The following is an 18411-nucleotide window of genomic DNA, read 5'->3' as shown; positions in this document are numbered from 1 at the left end:
TGGAAGCAGGATCTGGAGCACAAGTGGAGGGTGGGCAAGTCATGGCTTCCACTATAATGGAGAAGGCAAAGAATAAGGGTAAGGGTAAGGATACAGTTAGAGTCATTGATTTCGTGGTAAGAAGACAAAGCAGTTCCTATTGGGGCAAAGAAGGAATCTGCATGTGACAAAATCTGGAAGAGGTTCCATGCAGGGCCAAGGCAAATGTTATCACCTTGATTACACTGGCCAAGTGAGGTGCCAGTTCCTCAGGGAAGAGGGGGTGTTCTGGAACTGACATTTACATCTTAGAATAAACTTTATGTAGTTTCCTTATGGAGAGTTGATTTAGTCATTGCCAACAAATCCTTTTATTATTGCCAGAAAATCTTTAAATAAAGAACTCTTCTAAGTGTTATGAAGAATAGATCCAGGGATCTGAAGGACCCCATCTTTCCACTGGAGTCACAGTTCTTGTGCCTGGTGTGGAGGACAAAGGAAGTTGACTTGCCTCAAGGAACTGAGTTACATTTTATATGTGAAGTAATATTAAACTAATGAGAAGGAGGAGAAGGAGAACAGCTTAAGACCTACTACGTACTGGCGCTGTGCAGAGCACTATATATACATCATTATCCTATTTAATTCTCATAACAGATATTATGGGATATTACTTTCTTTTCACATTTGAGGAAACTATGGCTTAGAGAGAGAAGTGTATAGCTAGGGTTTGAACTTAGACCAGTATGATTCCAGAAGCAGCAAAGTGTGTGTATGTGTGCGTGTATGTGCACATGTGTTCATAAACTGAGCAGCTTCTCAAATGTTGCCAGGTTTGAGACTTACAGAGCAGCATGTTCACAGCTTTTACAGTCTGATTTCTCTAGAGTTCAGACACAAAACAGGAAGAAGTAGACAACAAATAAAGTAGGAGTTCAAGTAAAAAGGAACCAAAAAAGTAATATAATATTGCAGAATTTAGAACTGGAAACTGGGAGAAAAAGTTTGATTCTATTTTTGTCCAAGAAATAGATCGACTGTAACAGGGAAATAGATAGGTATAGATATAGCCTATAGACATAGATATAGTTACTGATTCTTAGAACTACCGAATTTCTAGCACTAGCATAACTTCACAGAGCATCCCAATCAGCTTCCTCATCTACAGTGAGGAAAGTGAGGCCCACAGAGGGGCAGTGGTTTGCCTAGAGTCAAAGAGAGAGTTAATATGCCAGGATTAACCCCAGATCTCTTGCCTCTCCAATGCCTTCCCATTGTATCATGGGGCCTCTTGTATGCATAGATAGAAGAAAGTGAGAGTGTAAATTAAAACATAAATAGTTAAAAGAAATAATATAATTAAGAGATGGTGAAAAGGCAAAAAGAAAACCCACAAACAAACAAGAGTAGGTGCAACTTCCATACACTAAAGCATATTCAAGCGAAGACAATTGTGGTCAGATTTAGATGAGTGTAACGAAGAAGAGGGGAAGAATTGAAAATATTTTGTAAAATAAGTTCAGAGATCACTAAGAAAACAGAATTAGGGAAAGAATGCCAAATAGCACATGGAAGTCCAAGAAGTGATGAAGAAACAAAAGCTTTCACAGAAAACTTACAGATGTTATGGTGGGTCAGAGATGTGGTGCTGAATTCTACATGTTTGAAAATGTTCTCATCCAACTCAGACAAAAGTCTTCAATGATGTATGGAAAATGTCAAATGACTACAATATTGAAATAAGGGGGTGGTAATGTTCCTGAAAAAAGAGAATGGTAAGAGAGAGGACCTTGATGTTGGTAAATGTAGTTTTTGAGTTGTCTTTTTTTTTTTCCCTAGTAATCCTGCTGCAAATGTTCTCATGAATAGTTTATTGGATGACACATGCAGCACAGTGGTATACGATAAATCAGAAGGAAATGATCAGTCAACTTGAAATTGCAAAATATGCTATTTGAGGAAGATAGGGAGAATACTTTCCATTAGAGAGACTGTGTTTTTCTCCTTAGGACCATGCTGAGATACGTGAGGACACTACATTCAAATGATCCTAGTGTTCCCACTCTCAGTAGAGGTGGGAAAAGATCAAATGACAGGTGGAGTGAGGCAAAGTATCTTTATTTTGTGGGTAGCCCTATGTTCCTCCTCATAAGGAGACATGTCAAATTTATACCAAGTTAAGACTACAATTGGAGGCTTCCAAATGAAAAAGAGTTATGATATTGTCTAGGCAGTAGCAGGAGGATGGATGAGAACACATGGCAAATTGTAGCAATGGGGATAGCATTAAAGATGAAAATTCGCAGAGGAGTACGCAACAAATCTTTAAAAAGTACTTTCACTGTTCTTTGTAAGCCTTACAAACTTATTCTCTGTAACAACATAGGTTTTGTAGTTGTAATATGGTGCAATAAAACATTGAACTATTGGTTTATGGTGTGTATAATCAGGTTTTTTTAATTTGGAAAAAACTTGAAAAGTACACCATTAATGGCAAGACACTTTATAATATGCAAAATATTTCTAGTAAAATGTGCTAATTAAAAAAATCATAAAACTGGATTGATAAGCTTGAAGCTAGACGTGGTGCATTCAAAGATTAAGTTTCTAAGCAAAATAAATAAAACAAGGAAAATAAAAACATAAATAAGGTATACTTATTTTTTATATCATGGGTTATGTTGAGAGTTGTTGAAATGTGTTATTTTAATTTTGTTGCATTTTCTGTCATTTCAATAACAATTCTTTTGTTAGAGAATCAATGCTTGTGTTTTGTTCTGTTATAGTCTAATTAAAATTGTCATTCCTACATTCTAAGAACATTTAAATTTTAATCATGGAATTGTATAGGGACTCATAAATTTTTTCTTTTTTTCTCTTTTTTTTTTTTTTTTTTGTGGGACGCGGGCCTCTAACTGTTGCGGCCTCTCCCGTTCCGGAGCACAGGCTCAGGACGCGCAGACTCAGCAGCCATGGCTCACGGGCCTAGCCGCTCCGCGGCATGTGGGATCTTTCCGGACCGGGGTACCAACCCGCGTCCCCCGCATCGGCAGGCGGACTCTCAACCACTGCGCCACCAGGGAAGCCCCGGGACTCATAATTTTAATACTCTGGTTCCTAGGTAACCATGTTTCCCTCATATTGCTATCCTGGTTAAAATACACGCACACACATACACACACACACACACACACACACACACACACACACACACACACACACGCACCTCTCTTGGATTTTAATTATGAATCCTAGGATATTCCAAGAGGAATATTTTTAAAATATCATCCGTAGTGCCATATTCTAGAACACTTTTTATTCTTTGCTTTTAATTAAATTCTTACAAGATAAATGGATTGCTAGGGATACTCGGCACTTATTCTTACTTCCTTTTATACTATTCCCTGTTTTGTAAGCCCAGAATCCTGGGAACTAAATTCCCCAGAATCTTTTGCTGGTATGACTCCAGTTTTCATCAGTGAGAGACATTTGATGAAATTTGAAAGTTGTAAGGAAAGTAGAGAATATTGTTCTTCTTCTGGTAGTGATAAATAAATGTGTTGGCTTCTGCACACGTGACTTTTGAAAAAACTTTTTAATTGGAATAGAACATGTACCCTGTAAAGTACATTAATATTAAATTTATAGCTTGATGAATATTTATATATGTATTTATCTATGTAATCAACACCCTGTTAAAAAGACACAGAATATTTTCAGCACCCAAGAGGAATCCTTCCTGTTACATGTCAATCAATCTCACCCTCCAACCACAGAGGTAACCACTCTTCTGACTTCTAACACCTTAGATCATCTCTGCTTATTTTTGAAATTCATATAAATTAACGCACACAGTATGTGCTCTCCCCACCCTCAGATTTATTGAAATATAATTGACAAACAGAATTATAATATATTTAAAGTGTATAATGTGATGATTTGATATATGTATACATTGTCATCCATCACCTCACATATTTACTTTTTTTTTTTTTTTGGTGAAAACACAAATTCTACTTTCTTAGGAAATTTATACAATACAGTATTATCAGCTGTAGTCACCATGTTATACATTAGATCCTCAAACCTTATTCATTTTATAGCTAAAAGTTTGTAACCTTTTACCAACCTCTCCCTACTACCCCAACCTGCCAGCCCCTGGCAACCACTTTTCTACTCTGTTTCTGTGAGTTCAACCTTTTTTTTTAGATTGTACATGTTAGGGAAATCATATACTATTTTTCTTTTTCTTTCTCTGACTTATTTTACTTAGCATAATGCCCTCCATGTTCATCCATGTTGTTGTAAATGGCAGGATTTCCTTCTTTTTTAAGACTGAGTGATATTCCATAGTGTGTGTGTGTGTGTGTGTGTGTGTGTGTGTGTGTGTGTATCTCACATTTTCTTCATCCATCCATCCGTCAACAGACACTTAGGTTGTTTACATACCTAATGTTTGGCTATTGTGAATAGTGCTACAGTGAACATGGGAGTACAGATATCTCTTCAAGATCCTGGTTTCATTTCCTTTGGATAAATACCTAGAACTGGGATAGCTGGATCATACGGTAGTTCTGTTTTAAATTTCTTGAGGAACTTTCTATACTGTTTTCTATAATGGGTATACCAGTTTACATTTCCACTAACAGTATACAAGAATTCCCTTTTCTCTACATCCTCACCAGCACTTGCTATTTCTTATGTTTTTGATAATAGACATCCTAAGAGGTGTGAGGTGATAGCTCATTGTGGTTTAGATTTGCATTTCCCCAATGGTTTGTGAAGTTGAGCACTCTTCATGTACCTGTTGGCCATTTGTATGTCTTTGAAAAAATGTCTATTCAGCTTCTTTTACTCATTTTTAAATTGAGTTATTTATTTTTTGGCTACTGAGTCATATAAGTTCTTTGGAGATTTGGACATTAACCCCTTATCAGATATGAGATTTGCAAATATTTTCTCCCAGTCTATAAGTTGCCGTTAGGTAGCCATGACCAGTGGAACTGGTTTGTAGCTGTTTCTGACCAGAGCATTAGATTTCCTGAAATCTAGTTGTACACTTGAAATATAGAAGGAAACTTCTCTGACCTTTATTTTTCTTCCTTCCAACATATTTGTAAGTATAGAATTCTCTTTATTCAATCTCATTCTGCTTGAAATACCTAAAATGATTTCTGTTTGGTAACAGAAATAGTTCCAGGATATAGATATATAGATATAAACTGTCAAAGATATAAATCTGGGATTATTTATCTCACCTAGAGATTCCAGATAAAATACACAGTGCCCAGTTAAATTTGAATTTCAGATAAACAAGAAATAATATTTTAGTATAAGCACGTCCAATGCAATCTAGGGTTATTTACTAAACCCTAATAGACCTAGTGAGGATAAAAGCAGTGATGATTTATCATCAGTAGATACTGCTAGCTCATGGGATGCAGAGGAAATGCAATCACTTTATTTCTACCTTGTGGTTCCTGGGAGTGAAGCATATATGAAGACAAGGCCTTGGGAGACCAAGTAGGGTTTTAGTGGTTATGTCAAATCTCAATTTTTAATGTAATTGGTATAATTTTGAACAATTAAGAATTCACCCCAGAGGATAAGGTGAAAAAGACACTTTATATCAGCTAAAACTTCCTTTGTTTCTATTGACAGTAAATCCAACCTAAAACAACTTCCTCAGAGATTAAGTTTATTCACACACTGAACTACAGAGTGCTGGGGCAGATCTCACCTTAGGCCCAGCTAGATCCATTGTGCTACACAGACCTGATAATTTCCGGTCTCTACTTGTCTTTTGTTTGTTTAGTTTTGTTTAATTTTAAAACAGTTTATTAATATAAAATTGACATACCATAAAATGTACATATCAAAAATGTCCAATTTGATATATTTTGACTCATGCAAATACCCAGTAAATATATCTATCATCCCCCAAAGTTTCCTTTTGCTCCTTTGTAATCCTGCCCTTCCCCCTCTATTCCCAGATAACTCCTTTCCTGCTTTCTGTCACTATAGATTAGTTTTCACTGAAAAGGAATTGGACAGTGTATATTGTCTAGTTCCTTTTACTCAGCATAATTATTTTGAAATTCATCCATACTGTTGTGTGTATCAATTCTTTTTTATTGCTGTAAGTAATCTAATGTATGGATACACCATAGTTTGTTTATCCATTTACTTATTGATGGACACTTGGGCATTACCAGTTTTGGACTCTCACAGAAAAAAAATGCTACTATGAGCATTCATGCACAAGCTTTTGTATGGACATGTGCTTTCATTTCTCTTAGGTAAATGCTTATTAGTGAAATAGCTGGATCATGGGATAGGTATCCTTTTAACTTCTTAATAAACTGCCAAGTTGTTTTCCAAAGTGGTTGTACCAATTTACATTTTCACCAGCAGTGTACTTACCATACTTGGTGTGGTGTTTCTCGTTTTAGTCACTCTAATAGATATGTAGTAGCATCTGATTTTAATTTGAGTTTTTATTTTCATAATGCTTAATGATGTTGATCATATTTTCATATACTTACCTGCCATTGATATATTTTCCTTGGTAAAAATCTCTGTTCAAATTTTTGACCCATTTTTTAAAAAAATTGGGTTGTTTGTTTTCTTATTATTGAGTTTTGAGAGGTCTTTATATATTGTAGATACAAGTCCTTTATAAAATATAGGTTTTTAAATATTTTCTCTTGGTCTGTGATTTGTTTTTACATTCTCATTTCAATGTCTCTCAAGGAACAGAAGTTTTTAATTTTGAGGCAGTCAAGTTTAACAATTTTTCTTTTCTGGATCATGCTTTTGTTGTATCTAAGAAGTCTCTGCCTAATCTAAGAAAAATATTCTCTTACGTTTTATTCTAGAGTTTTATGGTTTAATGTATTACAGTGAGGCCTATGATCCATTTTTTTTTTGACCCATTGATCCTAAAACACCAGTTTTAGGCCATTAAATAGATTATTTATTTAAAAAAATTTTGGCCACACCCCATGGCATATGGGACCTTAGTTCCCCGACCAGGGATGGATCCTGTGCCCCCTGCATTGGAAAGCAGAGTCTTAACCACTGGACCACCAGGGAAGTCCCCTATGATCCATTTTAAGCTAACTTCTGTATACAGTGCAAGGTATAGATCAAAGTTCAATTTTTTTAATATGGATATCGAATTGTTCTAGCACCATTTGTAGAAATCATTATATTTGTTTAATGACTTGTCTTTAAATGTTTATCCAAAATTAGCTGTTTATATATGTGTGGGTCTATTATAGCATTCTATTCTGTTCTATTCATCTATTTCTCTATCTGTACACTGAATCACACTGCCTTGGTTATTACAGCTTTAAAGTCAGTCTTGAAATTAGCTAGTATTAGTTCTCCAACTTTTCATTATCAAAGTTGTTTTGCTTATTATAAGTCCTTGTGTATTTCTATGTGATTTTAAAATTAGGTTGTCGATTGCTAAAGCAAAGCATGCAGGGATTTAAATTGGGATGGCATCAAATCTACATGTCAATTTGTAGAAAATTGCTGTTTTATGATTCATCAACACAGTTTGTCATTCTATTTATTTTGGTCATTTTTGACTTCTCATAGCAGTGTGTTTTAGTTATCAGCGTGTAAACCAGGCACATCTTTTGTTAGATTCATCCCTAATTATTTCACATTTTTGATTCTACAGTATTGCTTTCCAATTTTAAAATTTTTTCCAAAATGTGTTTCTTTAGTTAAACTATTAAAATAGCTATGTTTATTATTTTGAGTAACATGTATGCTCCAGAAAGAAGCTCATAGATTTTCTGATGGAAAAAACAGTAACTTTCTTGTATCTCTTCCAATTTCAATTTTTGATTGTTCACTGCTAGTGTACAATATATTTTTCATATCTATTTTGTATCTTCCAACCTTAATAAACTCACTTATTAGTTCTTTTTTTTTCTAGACTCTATAGGATTTTTTTACATGGATGATAATGTCATCTGTGAATAAAGGTAGTTTTACTTCTTTCTTTCAAATACAAATACCATTTCTTTCTTTTTCTTGAGAGAGCAGGTATTAAGGAGAAAGCATTTAGTTTTTCACCAGTAAGTATGATGCTACATGTAGGATTACTTGTAGACACTCTTTATCAATATTGAGGAAGTTCCCTTCTATTCCTAGTTTATTGAAGGATTTTAAAAATGTTGAATGGCGGTTGAATTTTGTTAAATGATTTTTCTGTGTTAATAGAGATGATGATTATGTGATTTTTTTTCTTTTAGTTTTCTATTATAATGGATTATATTTATTGATTTTCAGTTGTTAAACTTTGCATTCTGGTTTACATGCCGCTTGATTAAAATGTATTATCCTTTTTTTATGTTATTGAGTTTTGTTTGCTAAAATTTTGTTAATAATTTTGCATCTATATTCAGGAGAGGTATTGGTCACTAGTTGTACTTTTGTATAATGCTTTGTTTTGCTTTTAGGTCAACGCTGGCTTTATACAATGAATTGGAAAGTATTCCCTTTGGTTTTCTGAAAACAATCACCAGTAAAGTCACTTGAAATTGGAATTTTCTTTGTAAGAATGTTTTTAACTACAAATTTAATTTTTCTAATAGATTTAGGGATATTCAGGTCCTATTACAGAGCTTTGGTAGTTTGTGTCTTTCAAAGAGTTGGTCCAATTTTATCAAAATTGTCAAATTTATTAATATAAAATTATTCATAATGTCCCCTTATTATCCTCTTAATATCCATAGAATATGTAGTGATGCACATCTCTCATTATTAATATTGGTAACTTGTGGCCTTTTTAATTGATCGTTATGGCTAGGGACTTGATTAAATATATTGATCTTCTCAAAGAACTAGCTCTTTGTTTTATTGGTTTTTGTCTATTATTTTTCTATTTTTCATTTCATTGATTTTTTTGCTTTAATCCTTATTATATCTTTTATTCTGCTTACTTTAGGTTGAGCTTACTCTGCTTTCTTAGTTTTATAAAACAGACCTGAGATTTATTTGAATGTTTTCACCTATTCTAATAAAGGCAACTTGTTCTGTAAATTTCTTAATCTAGTACTGCTTTATCTTCATCCCACAAATTTTATAGATTTTCATTTTCATTCACTTCAACTATTTATAATTTTCCTTTTGATTTCTTCTTGACCCATGGTTACTTGGATACATTATTTACTTTTTAAAAATTGGTGGTATTTTACAGATATTTTTGTTACTGATTTCTAATTTATTTCCATAGTAATGCTCTTTTTAGAGAATTTTAATTGTGATGTGACTTTCTGTAGTTTTCTTTGTCTCTTATGTACTTGGACTTTGTAGATATTCTGGATGTGTGGGTTTATACATTTAATAAATTTTGGGAATTTTTTATCCAGTATTTTCTCAACTAATTTTCTGCCCTTTATCCTCTCTCTTTACCTTCGGACAATTGAATTATACAGATATTAGGTCACTTGAAATTGTACCACAGGTCACTAATTCTCTCTTCATTTGTTTTTGAGTCGTTTTATCATTTTTTTTTTTCGTTTTGGATAGTTTGCATTGCTATTTCTTCTAATTTTTCTTTGCAAAGTTTAGTCTACTGTTACTCTCATCCAGTGCATTTTTCATGTCATATGTTGTAGTTTTTACCTCTAGAATTTAATTTGTAATTTTATGTCTTCTATGTCTCTATTTGAAAAGCTAAATCTCTCTGTAGCTTCTTATCATATGGAATAGAGGGTTTTTTAAATTAATTTATTTTTTGGCTGTGTTGGGTCTTCATTGCTGCATGTGGGCTTTCTGTAGTTGCAGCAAGTGGGGGCTACTGTTCATCGTGGTGCACAGGCTTCTTATTGCAGTGGCTTCTCTTGTTGCAGAGCATGGGCTCTAGGCGCAGGGGGTCTAGAGCACAGGCTCAGTAGTTGTTGCGGATGGGCTTACTTGCTCCGTGGCTTGTGGGATCTTTCCGGACCAGGGATCAAACCTGTGTCCCCTGCATTGGAGGGCAGATTATTAACCACTGCTCCACCAGGGAAGTCCCTAGAATAGAGTTTTAATACCTCTGTTAATGTTCTTTTCTGTTAATTCTAACATCCATGTCAGTTATGGGTTGATTTTGGTAGATTTTGTTTTCATGTTTTTTCCCATACTTTTGCATATCTAGTAAGTTTTTATTGCATGCCAGACCTTGTAATATTATCTATACTGAGTATTTTTGTATCATTATAAATATTCTTGAGCTTTGTTCGAGAATGTAGTTAAGTTACTTGAAAACAGTTTGATTTTTTTGGTTTGCTTTTAAGATTTGTTATGTGAGGTCAAACATTGTTCTAATGAGGCAATATCATTCTAGTAACTCTACCAAATATCCCATGAATTACGAAGTATTCCAACTTGACTTGTAGGAACATTCATTTTTTCTGGCCCTGTCTGAGGTACTTTATTGTTTTCAGATGATTCGTTCTCTAGACTCAGGTAGTTTCTTAGCATACATGATCTGATCAGTACTTTGAATACTTGAGGGAAACCCTTTTCAGAACTCTGGGGTTCTTCTTCTTTGTAGTTCTCTCATCTTCGGTTCTCTGTCTTGAGAACTCTATCCGCTCTGGTCTCCATGAACTCTCAGCTCTGTCTCTTCAGTTATAGACTCTTCCAGGCTCTGCCTGTGTTCCCCTTCATAGATCACAGCCTGGAACTGTTGTCAAGACAGTGGTTTGGAGCAATAGTAAGGCTTAATTACTTCCTTTGTTTCCTGTCTTTTAGGCATCACTGTCTTTCATTGCCTGCTACCTGTTTTTAATGGTTTCAATTTTTTCACATTCAGTACCTATATTTTCACATTGGCTATAATTGGAATTCCTGGTCAGTTCTATGATTGCTTTCTAACAAAATATAGATTTAATCCATTTAAAGAAGTTTGGGGTTTCTGATATCAGAGTCTGAATACTTAATCTTTAAGTGGATATATTAAAGAATCATCTATTAATGTTTTAACAGCTGGTCATTTAAAACATGCTAGATGATGAGTTTGTGTCACAAATCAATATACACTTTCTAAGGTTATGTGGTAAGTTTCTGAGTAGCTGCTACTCAGCTGAATTGACACTGTGGTGAGATAAAGTGAATAAGGAAAGTTTGTAAAAATATCTTGAAAAATAAAATCACGTTATGTAGCCATCTAAAATAAACCAGAAAAAAATGCTAATTGTTTTAGCAACTATCATTCTAAGTCATTATTTTTGTAAATTTAGTCAGAAAGAGTCCTATAATCAAAAACTCTTTTATAACTTTGAAAAGAGTTTTAGGTAGTTTTAAATTTTAAGTAGAGGCAAATCAACACCATCCATTAAGATGAGAAATAAATAATAAAATCACATAGATTGCATTGATGTAGTCCATAGGATGAAAAGGATTATTCAATTTAAGTTGATGAGCTACTATATCATTTTCTTCAAAGAACTAACATTTTAGAAAAATCATAGAGGACAAATGGAAAGCTTAAGCGTATCTGAAATGATGCATTGATGCATGCAAAAAAAAAGTAATTCAAACTTTATATAATTATACTAGCAATTAGGGGTGGTTTGTGAGGAGGAGTAGGCCAGGTGTAGATTAAATGCATCCAGAGAGGTGACCCCAGCTAGCACTTCCTAGTTAGGCATTGCATTATTCTGAAGGGTAGGCAGATATACCTTTACTTATGTCACAAAATTTTGATTTAAAGAACTCTTAGTTCACAGCTTTTGAAAGTTTTAAAATGAATTTTATGCCACTTTAAACAGCTGCAGTTAGGAGACAGAAAGGATTCTAAGATAAACTGCTTGATTCCTTGTTACTCATTCATGATAAAAAAAGTGAAAGATATATTGAATAACACTTTTTTTTTTTTTTTTTTGCGGTACGTGGGCCTCTCACTGTTGTGGCCTCTCCCGTTGCAGAGCACAGGCTCCAGACACGCAGGCTCAGCGGCCATGGCTCACGGGCCTAGCCGCTCCACGGCATGTGGTGTCTTCCTGTACCGGGGCACGAACCCGTGTCCCCTGCATCGGCAGGCGGACTCTCAACCACTGCACCACCAGGGAAGCCCAACACTTTTTAATTATGTTTTAATGGTGATCCTACTTTTAAAGAAACTCTGGAAAATGTAGAAAAGATCATTGAAAAATAAGTAATATATGCTTTGATGACAATGTTGTTATCTTACTTAGGATATATTTACCTACTCATAAATCATTTATAAATAAAGGGGGAAGAAATGTGTACTTTCACCTCATTTGCTCTGTTGACAAGAGGCAGTGTGAAATCCACTCGTCAACAAGGGATAGGTGACCTTATTTAAATTAATTTAAGGCGAGATAAATTTTTGAAATCTTTACTAACAATAGCTATATGTTTGCATATTCCTGGTCTTTAGTGTAAAATAAATCATGAAAGTCTTTATTTTACAGAATTGTAAAAATATATCTTGAAAAGTTAAATAATTGACAAAGTGATGTAAAAGTTTACTATAGACTAATGATGAAGGCAAGGCTTCTTATTATTTTCAGTATTTTCTTAGTATTTTCTCTGCACTGGGAATATTTTATTAATAAAAGTGTATTTTGTTTATGATCTTGAACAGAGAGCATTTATAATGAACCAGATAATTAATTTATCTCAGTTGAATTATTATGAAACTATAACTTAACAAAATGACTCAGAAGCAAAACAAACCAAAAAAGGAAAACAAAAAGACCTACAACTTTTTAATTGAATGACTAAAGTACGTTTTCTCTACTTACTTTCTCATAATTCTTATAATAAGCGTATAACAGGTGTCATTTTTGGTTTTGTTTTGTTTTATTTTTCTCCACTTAGCCATCCCATCTGCCTTGATTACCTTCTGGGGAGGCATTTCTACCTGACTCTCAGCCCATGTAGTGTGGCGCTGTTGAGTGCACCCTGGTCCTAGGCTTGACAGGGATTCAATCCCTGTTCCAAACACAACGCAGCACCTCCCAAGCCACAGTGATTGCTTCAGGATAGTTACCTGACTAATGCCAAGCCACTCAAGTTCAATCAGGGCCATATTGGGTATCCTTACTTCAGTGACAGGGAAAGGATTTAAGGCCATGAAAAGACCCATTCAAAATTATTAGAGGAAATAGTACCTAATGCTCACTACAGGACTAGGAATAGACCTACGAACCAGACTGGAAAATCTTAGAATTCACAGAGAAGTGGATAGAGTACGCAGAAGTCTTGACTCAATAGAGGGAAATAATTAGCTTTAAAGTAAATATGACTCTAGCTCTTCCTTACAAATATTAAAAAGCAAGACCTGAAAGAATCAAACTGTTGCCCAGCAACTTAACTGCATCAAGGAAAAACCTTAATAATATTTTTATGAATACAGAAATATCCTGCACCCAACAAGTTATGATATCCAATTAACAATCACCAGGCATGCAAAGAAGCAGGAAAACACAACCCATAATGAGAAAAAATTAACAATAGAAACTGATTCAGAAATGACACATGTTAGAATTAGCAGGCAAGGGCACCGAACAATTATAACTGTAGACCTTATCTTCAAAAATTTAAGTAGAAACATGAAGATATTTTTTTAAAAGACCCAAATTAAATTTCTGGAGATGAAAACTACAATGTCTGAGATGAAAAATACACTGTATATGATTAAAACACTGGGATAAAAATACACAGATTAGACACTAAAGCAGATAAGATGAATGAATTTGAAGACTTCACAATAGAAACTATACAAAATGAAACCAAGAAAAAGATGGGAAATAAGGAAACGGCATCAGTGAGCTATGGCATCTACATAAATGTAACTAAAAAGTCACACAAATGTAACTAGTCAACAAGGAGCATGTTCATCAAGGTTACAGAGTATGCAACTGATATACAAACATCAATTGTGTTTCTATATACTAGCAACAAACAAAGTTGAAATTGGAAAACAATATAATAGCATCAAAATACAAAATACTTAGAGATAAATCTAATAAGAGTTGTACAGTCTGTACACTGAAAACTAAAGGCACTGATGAGAGAAATTAAAGACCTAAAAATTGTAGAGATATAGTGTGTTGATGGGTCAGAAGACACAATTGTTAAGATGCCAGTTCTACACAAATTGGTGTATAGATCCAATGCAGTCCCAGTCAAAATACCAGCAAGCTTTTTTAAAATGACAAGCTAATTCTAAAATTCATTCATATGGAATTACAAAGGACCTAGAATAAGCAAAACAAGTTTGACAGAAAAAAATCACAGTTAAAGGGCTAACACTAATTTCAAGCCTGTTGTAAAGCCACAATTATCAAGATGATGTGGCATTTGAATAAAGATAGACAACTAGATTAACAGAAGAGAAGAGAGAGCTGAGAAATAGACCCACACATGTTGGACAACTTATATTTAACAAAGATGCAATGGAGAAGGAAATGGTGCTAGAATAACTGAGTATCCATTTGCAAAGGAAAACACACCTTGGATCCACATGTTATACCATATATAAAAATGAACTTACAATTGATCATATTCTTAAATTTAAAATGTAAATATATAAAACTTCTAGAATAAAGTATAGTAGAAAATAGTGATCTTGGGTTTGGCAAAGATTTTTTTAAACAGGGCCCCAAAATCATGAACTATAAAAGAAAGTTACTAAGTTGGACTCTAAATTGAAATGTTTTACTCTTCAAAAGACACTGTTATGAACATGAAGTCAAGCCCTTTCATGAGAAACTGTTTGCCAAACACATATCTGACAAAGGACTTGTATCCTAGAATATGTTCCTAAATATTTCAACTCAGTAATGAGACAAACCACCCAATTAAAATGAAACTTTTGAACAGGGCCAACAATTTGAACGGAAACATCACCAAAGAAGATTTACAGATAGCAAATAAGCACATGAAAAGGTACTCCATATTATTAATCATTAGAGAAATGCAAATTAAAACCACAGTGAGATGAAACTATTTACTAGAATGTTTACTGTAAAAAAGGATCAACAATATCAAGTGTTAGAGACAATGAGAAGAAATGGGAGTCCTCATATATTGCTTGTGAGAATGTAAAGTGGTACATCCAATTTATAAAACAGTTGGGAAGGTTCTTTAAAAGTTTAATATACACCTACCTTATGATCTAGCTATTTCACTCCTAGCTATTTATCCAAGAAAAATGAAAGCATATGTCAGTTAAGTTTTTGTATCTTTATTCACTTATCCTGACAGGAAGCACAAAGTTGCTGGGTCAGAGCAAAGCAATTATTTACTCACGGAGCATCTTAGTGCCATTCCTTCATGCCTCAATAATCCACAACTGACACAGTGAGGGCCTAACGGTCCTGTGCGTGGGGAGGGATTTTCACCACAGGAGAGGAATTCCAAAATTATGAATTTTATATAAAGCAGCTGGCAAATATATCCCTTTTTTCCCTTCCAGAGAGAGAGCAGGATTTGAATGTAAGCAAAGCCTCTCTGGGGAGGGGAGAGAAAGTCTCTAGGGTCATTATCTTCTGAAATGTAAGTAAATAATGTCTTTAGGGAGAGATAAGTCTTCACATCTCTCTGGTTGTCTCTATCCTTAAGGATACTACTCAGTTATCTCTTAACACAAATGCCAGTGTTCTTTGCTCAGAAAGCTCTGACCCATACAGAAAAGTGAAAATGTTCATTGAACATTGTTTCCCAACAATGTCCGTATACAACTTGTACATGAATGCTCATAGCCCCAAACTGGACACAGTACAAGTGTCCAGCAACAGATCAATGAACAAACAGTTGTGATATACCCACACAATGGAATACCACTCAATAATAAAAAAGCTATGAACTGCTGAAGTATACAACCACATGGATGAATCTCAAAAAAAAAAATTGTGCTGAATAAAAAACGTCAGACCAAAAAAAAAATCATACTGGATGATTTCATTTATATATAAGTCTAGAAAATGCAAATTAATTTATAGTAATGAAAAGAAGATCAGTGGAGGCATGGGGAGAGAGACTGGGATGGGTAGGAGGGAAGGATTATGAAAGGATACGAGGTAACTTTTGTGGGTATATATTCATTATTTCGATTGTAGTGATGGTTTCATGGGTTTATCCAAGTGTCAAAACCTATCAAACCATACACTTTAAATATGTGCAGTTTATTTTATATTACTGTGATACCGCTGATTGAAAAAATTAGAAAAATCAGCCCCTCTAGAAATTATTTCTTTGAATTTCTGGTTTATGATTATATGGGGAGAGAAAAGAACAAAAATAGTTTCTCCTACTATCAGGGAGATTATAAAGGCCACAGTGGTCAAGTGCCTCAGGATCACACTTAACCTGGGGGTTAGTCTTAGGTGATCTCAGTCTGGGGACTGATGGAACCAGAGGAAATTCTTCAATCCATGTGTGAGGCTGCTCCAGTGCTAAAATAACATCTATGGTGTGTGATAAAGCTATGGATAAGTGGCTATATTGGTAGATTTATGAGATGACAACTGATTTTTAAAATGCAGTGGATAGCATTGCTGTGAGGCTGAAATGCTGAAAGCCAAAGAAATTTATGGTCATATTACTCAGGGTCAGGAAAATATTAAATCCTCCTTGGCTAGTTCTGGCTGGCTCACACCTTTCAAAAGGTGATATGGTGTGAAAAATGTTAAACCTGAAGGTGAGGCAAGTTCTGCAGATCAGGATGCTGCCAAAGAATTCAAAAATACCTGTAAAGTGTTACATAGAGAAAGGGTTATGTGGAAGAACAGGTTTTCAGTACAGATGAGACTGGCTTGTTTAACAAGTACATTGGAAAATGAACCTGTATAATGGCAAGGGGTGTTTTGGTTGATGAAAATTTTGTGGCCAGAGACTCATAGGAGTCTAACCTTGTATTTCTCCCTGGAGCAATAGTTCAGCGTTGGTAGCAACCTTATAGAACATAACTACTGCAAATAGCGAGAATCAGCTGTATGTATTTAATCACCTTTGTGTTTTTGTCTCCTACCAAATGGAATTTCTTCGCTACTTTATGTCAGTGAGTAATCCTTTTTATAACTGTTAGATATTTATTTCCCTAAACAAATTTTTGTACAACTCTGGTCTGTTCCATATGTGAACAATCAGAAATAATGGACACTTTCAGACTCTATGCATGAAAAATTAAAATATGCAGACTATAGGTAAAGATTTAAAAATTTCCTCTCTATGGCCACATCACAATCCAACCGGAAAAGTTTCTAGTAAATGCATGAGGCTGGCTTGGGTAGGGGACTGATCTTTGTAGTTGTTTTATTATTTTTAGAGGCATAGAACTCTATCATATACCTAGGGGTGGAAGAACCACAGCACTTAACACTACTGTTAGAGGCTTCCTGCATTAGAGTAAGAGTTACACATGTAGGATGTGAGGGACATGATTTAGTAGAACGTTTAATAAGGTGATTAGGTTTACTATACTTTTATTTAAAGACTTTATAAGTAAATCAGTGTTATTATTCTTGAGGTAAATTGTTATAGTTGTTTTACTTCCTTTTCTTATATTTAACACGTATTTTCTATAGTCTTGTCTTGTACAGCCATTATGTAAACAATCTATATCATAGAAAGACACAGAGGTTATTAAACAGGTAAATAAGATCACATGGTATATTAAGATGGTGAGAAACTCCATTTCAGTTTTTCAAACTTAGTATTAACCATCTGCCAAGTTATAGCTGCAGAACTAGCCATATGTTTAAATCATTTCTCTTATTCAGTGTACACAGTTTAAAAAAAGTCTTTAGCTGCTATTCTCCAAAAACACTGCGGAATGAATCTCAAGATATTTTCTTATTAACACAGGACAATTATTTTGAAGGAGTTTAGTTACAGTGATTAATAAGGAAATAACTCCTTGTATTACATTGAATACTTTTCAAGTGATGTCATTATATCTGCTTTTAGCTTTTAATTATTCATCGAATTTAGTAAAATTAGAAACTTTACATATATAATATATGTAAAACTGAAGCATACTATTTTCTTTTTCTAAAAGTTTCTTCTAATTATATATTTGGCAAGTACAGGATTTTTCATATTGAACTTGGTAAAGACTGTTAAATTGACTGTTTATACTTTATATGGAAACTTTTATTAGTCTATTGCCAAGAGCATAATGTTTGATTTATTGGCTTCTGGTTTTGCTAACTTCTGATATCATTTATAACTACGAAGAAAAATAATTAAATTTTTTTCATTTGAGCACACCCCTGTTCATAGCAGCATTATTCACAATAGTCAGAAGGTGGAAGCAACCCAAGTGTCCATCAACAGAGGAATGGATAAACAAAATGTGGCATGTTCATACAATAGAATATTATTCAGCCTTAAAAAGGAAGGACTTTCTGACACATATTGCAACATGGATGAACCTTGAGGACATTATGC

This window comes from Orcinus orca, chromosome 12 (genome assembly GCF_937001465.1).
Source record: "Orcinus orca chromosome 12, mOrcOrc1.1, whole genome shotgun sequence".
Lineage (NCBI taxonomy): Eukaryota > Metazoa > Chordata > Mammalia > Artiodactyla > Delphinidae > Orcinus > Orcinus orca.
Note: the sequence above shows the minus strand (reverse complement) of the source record.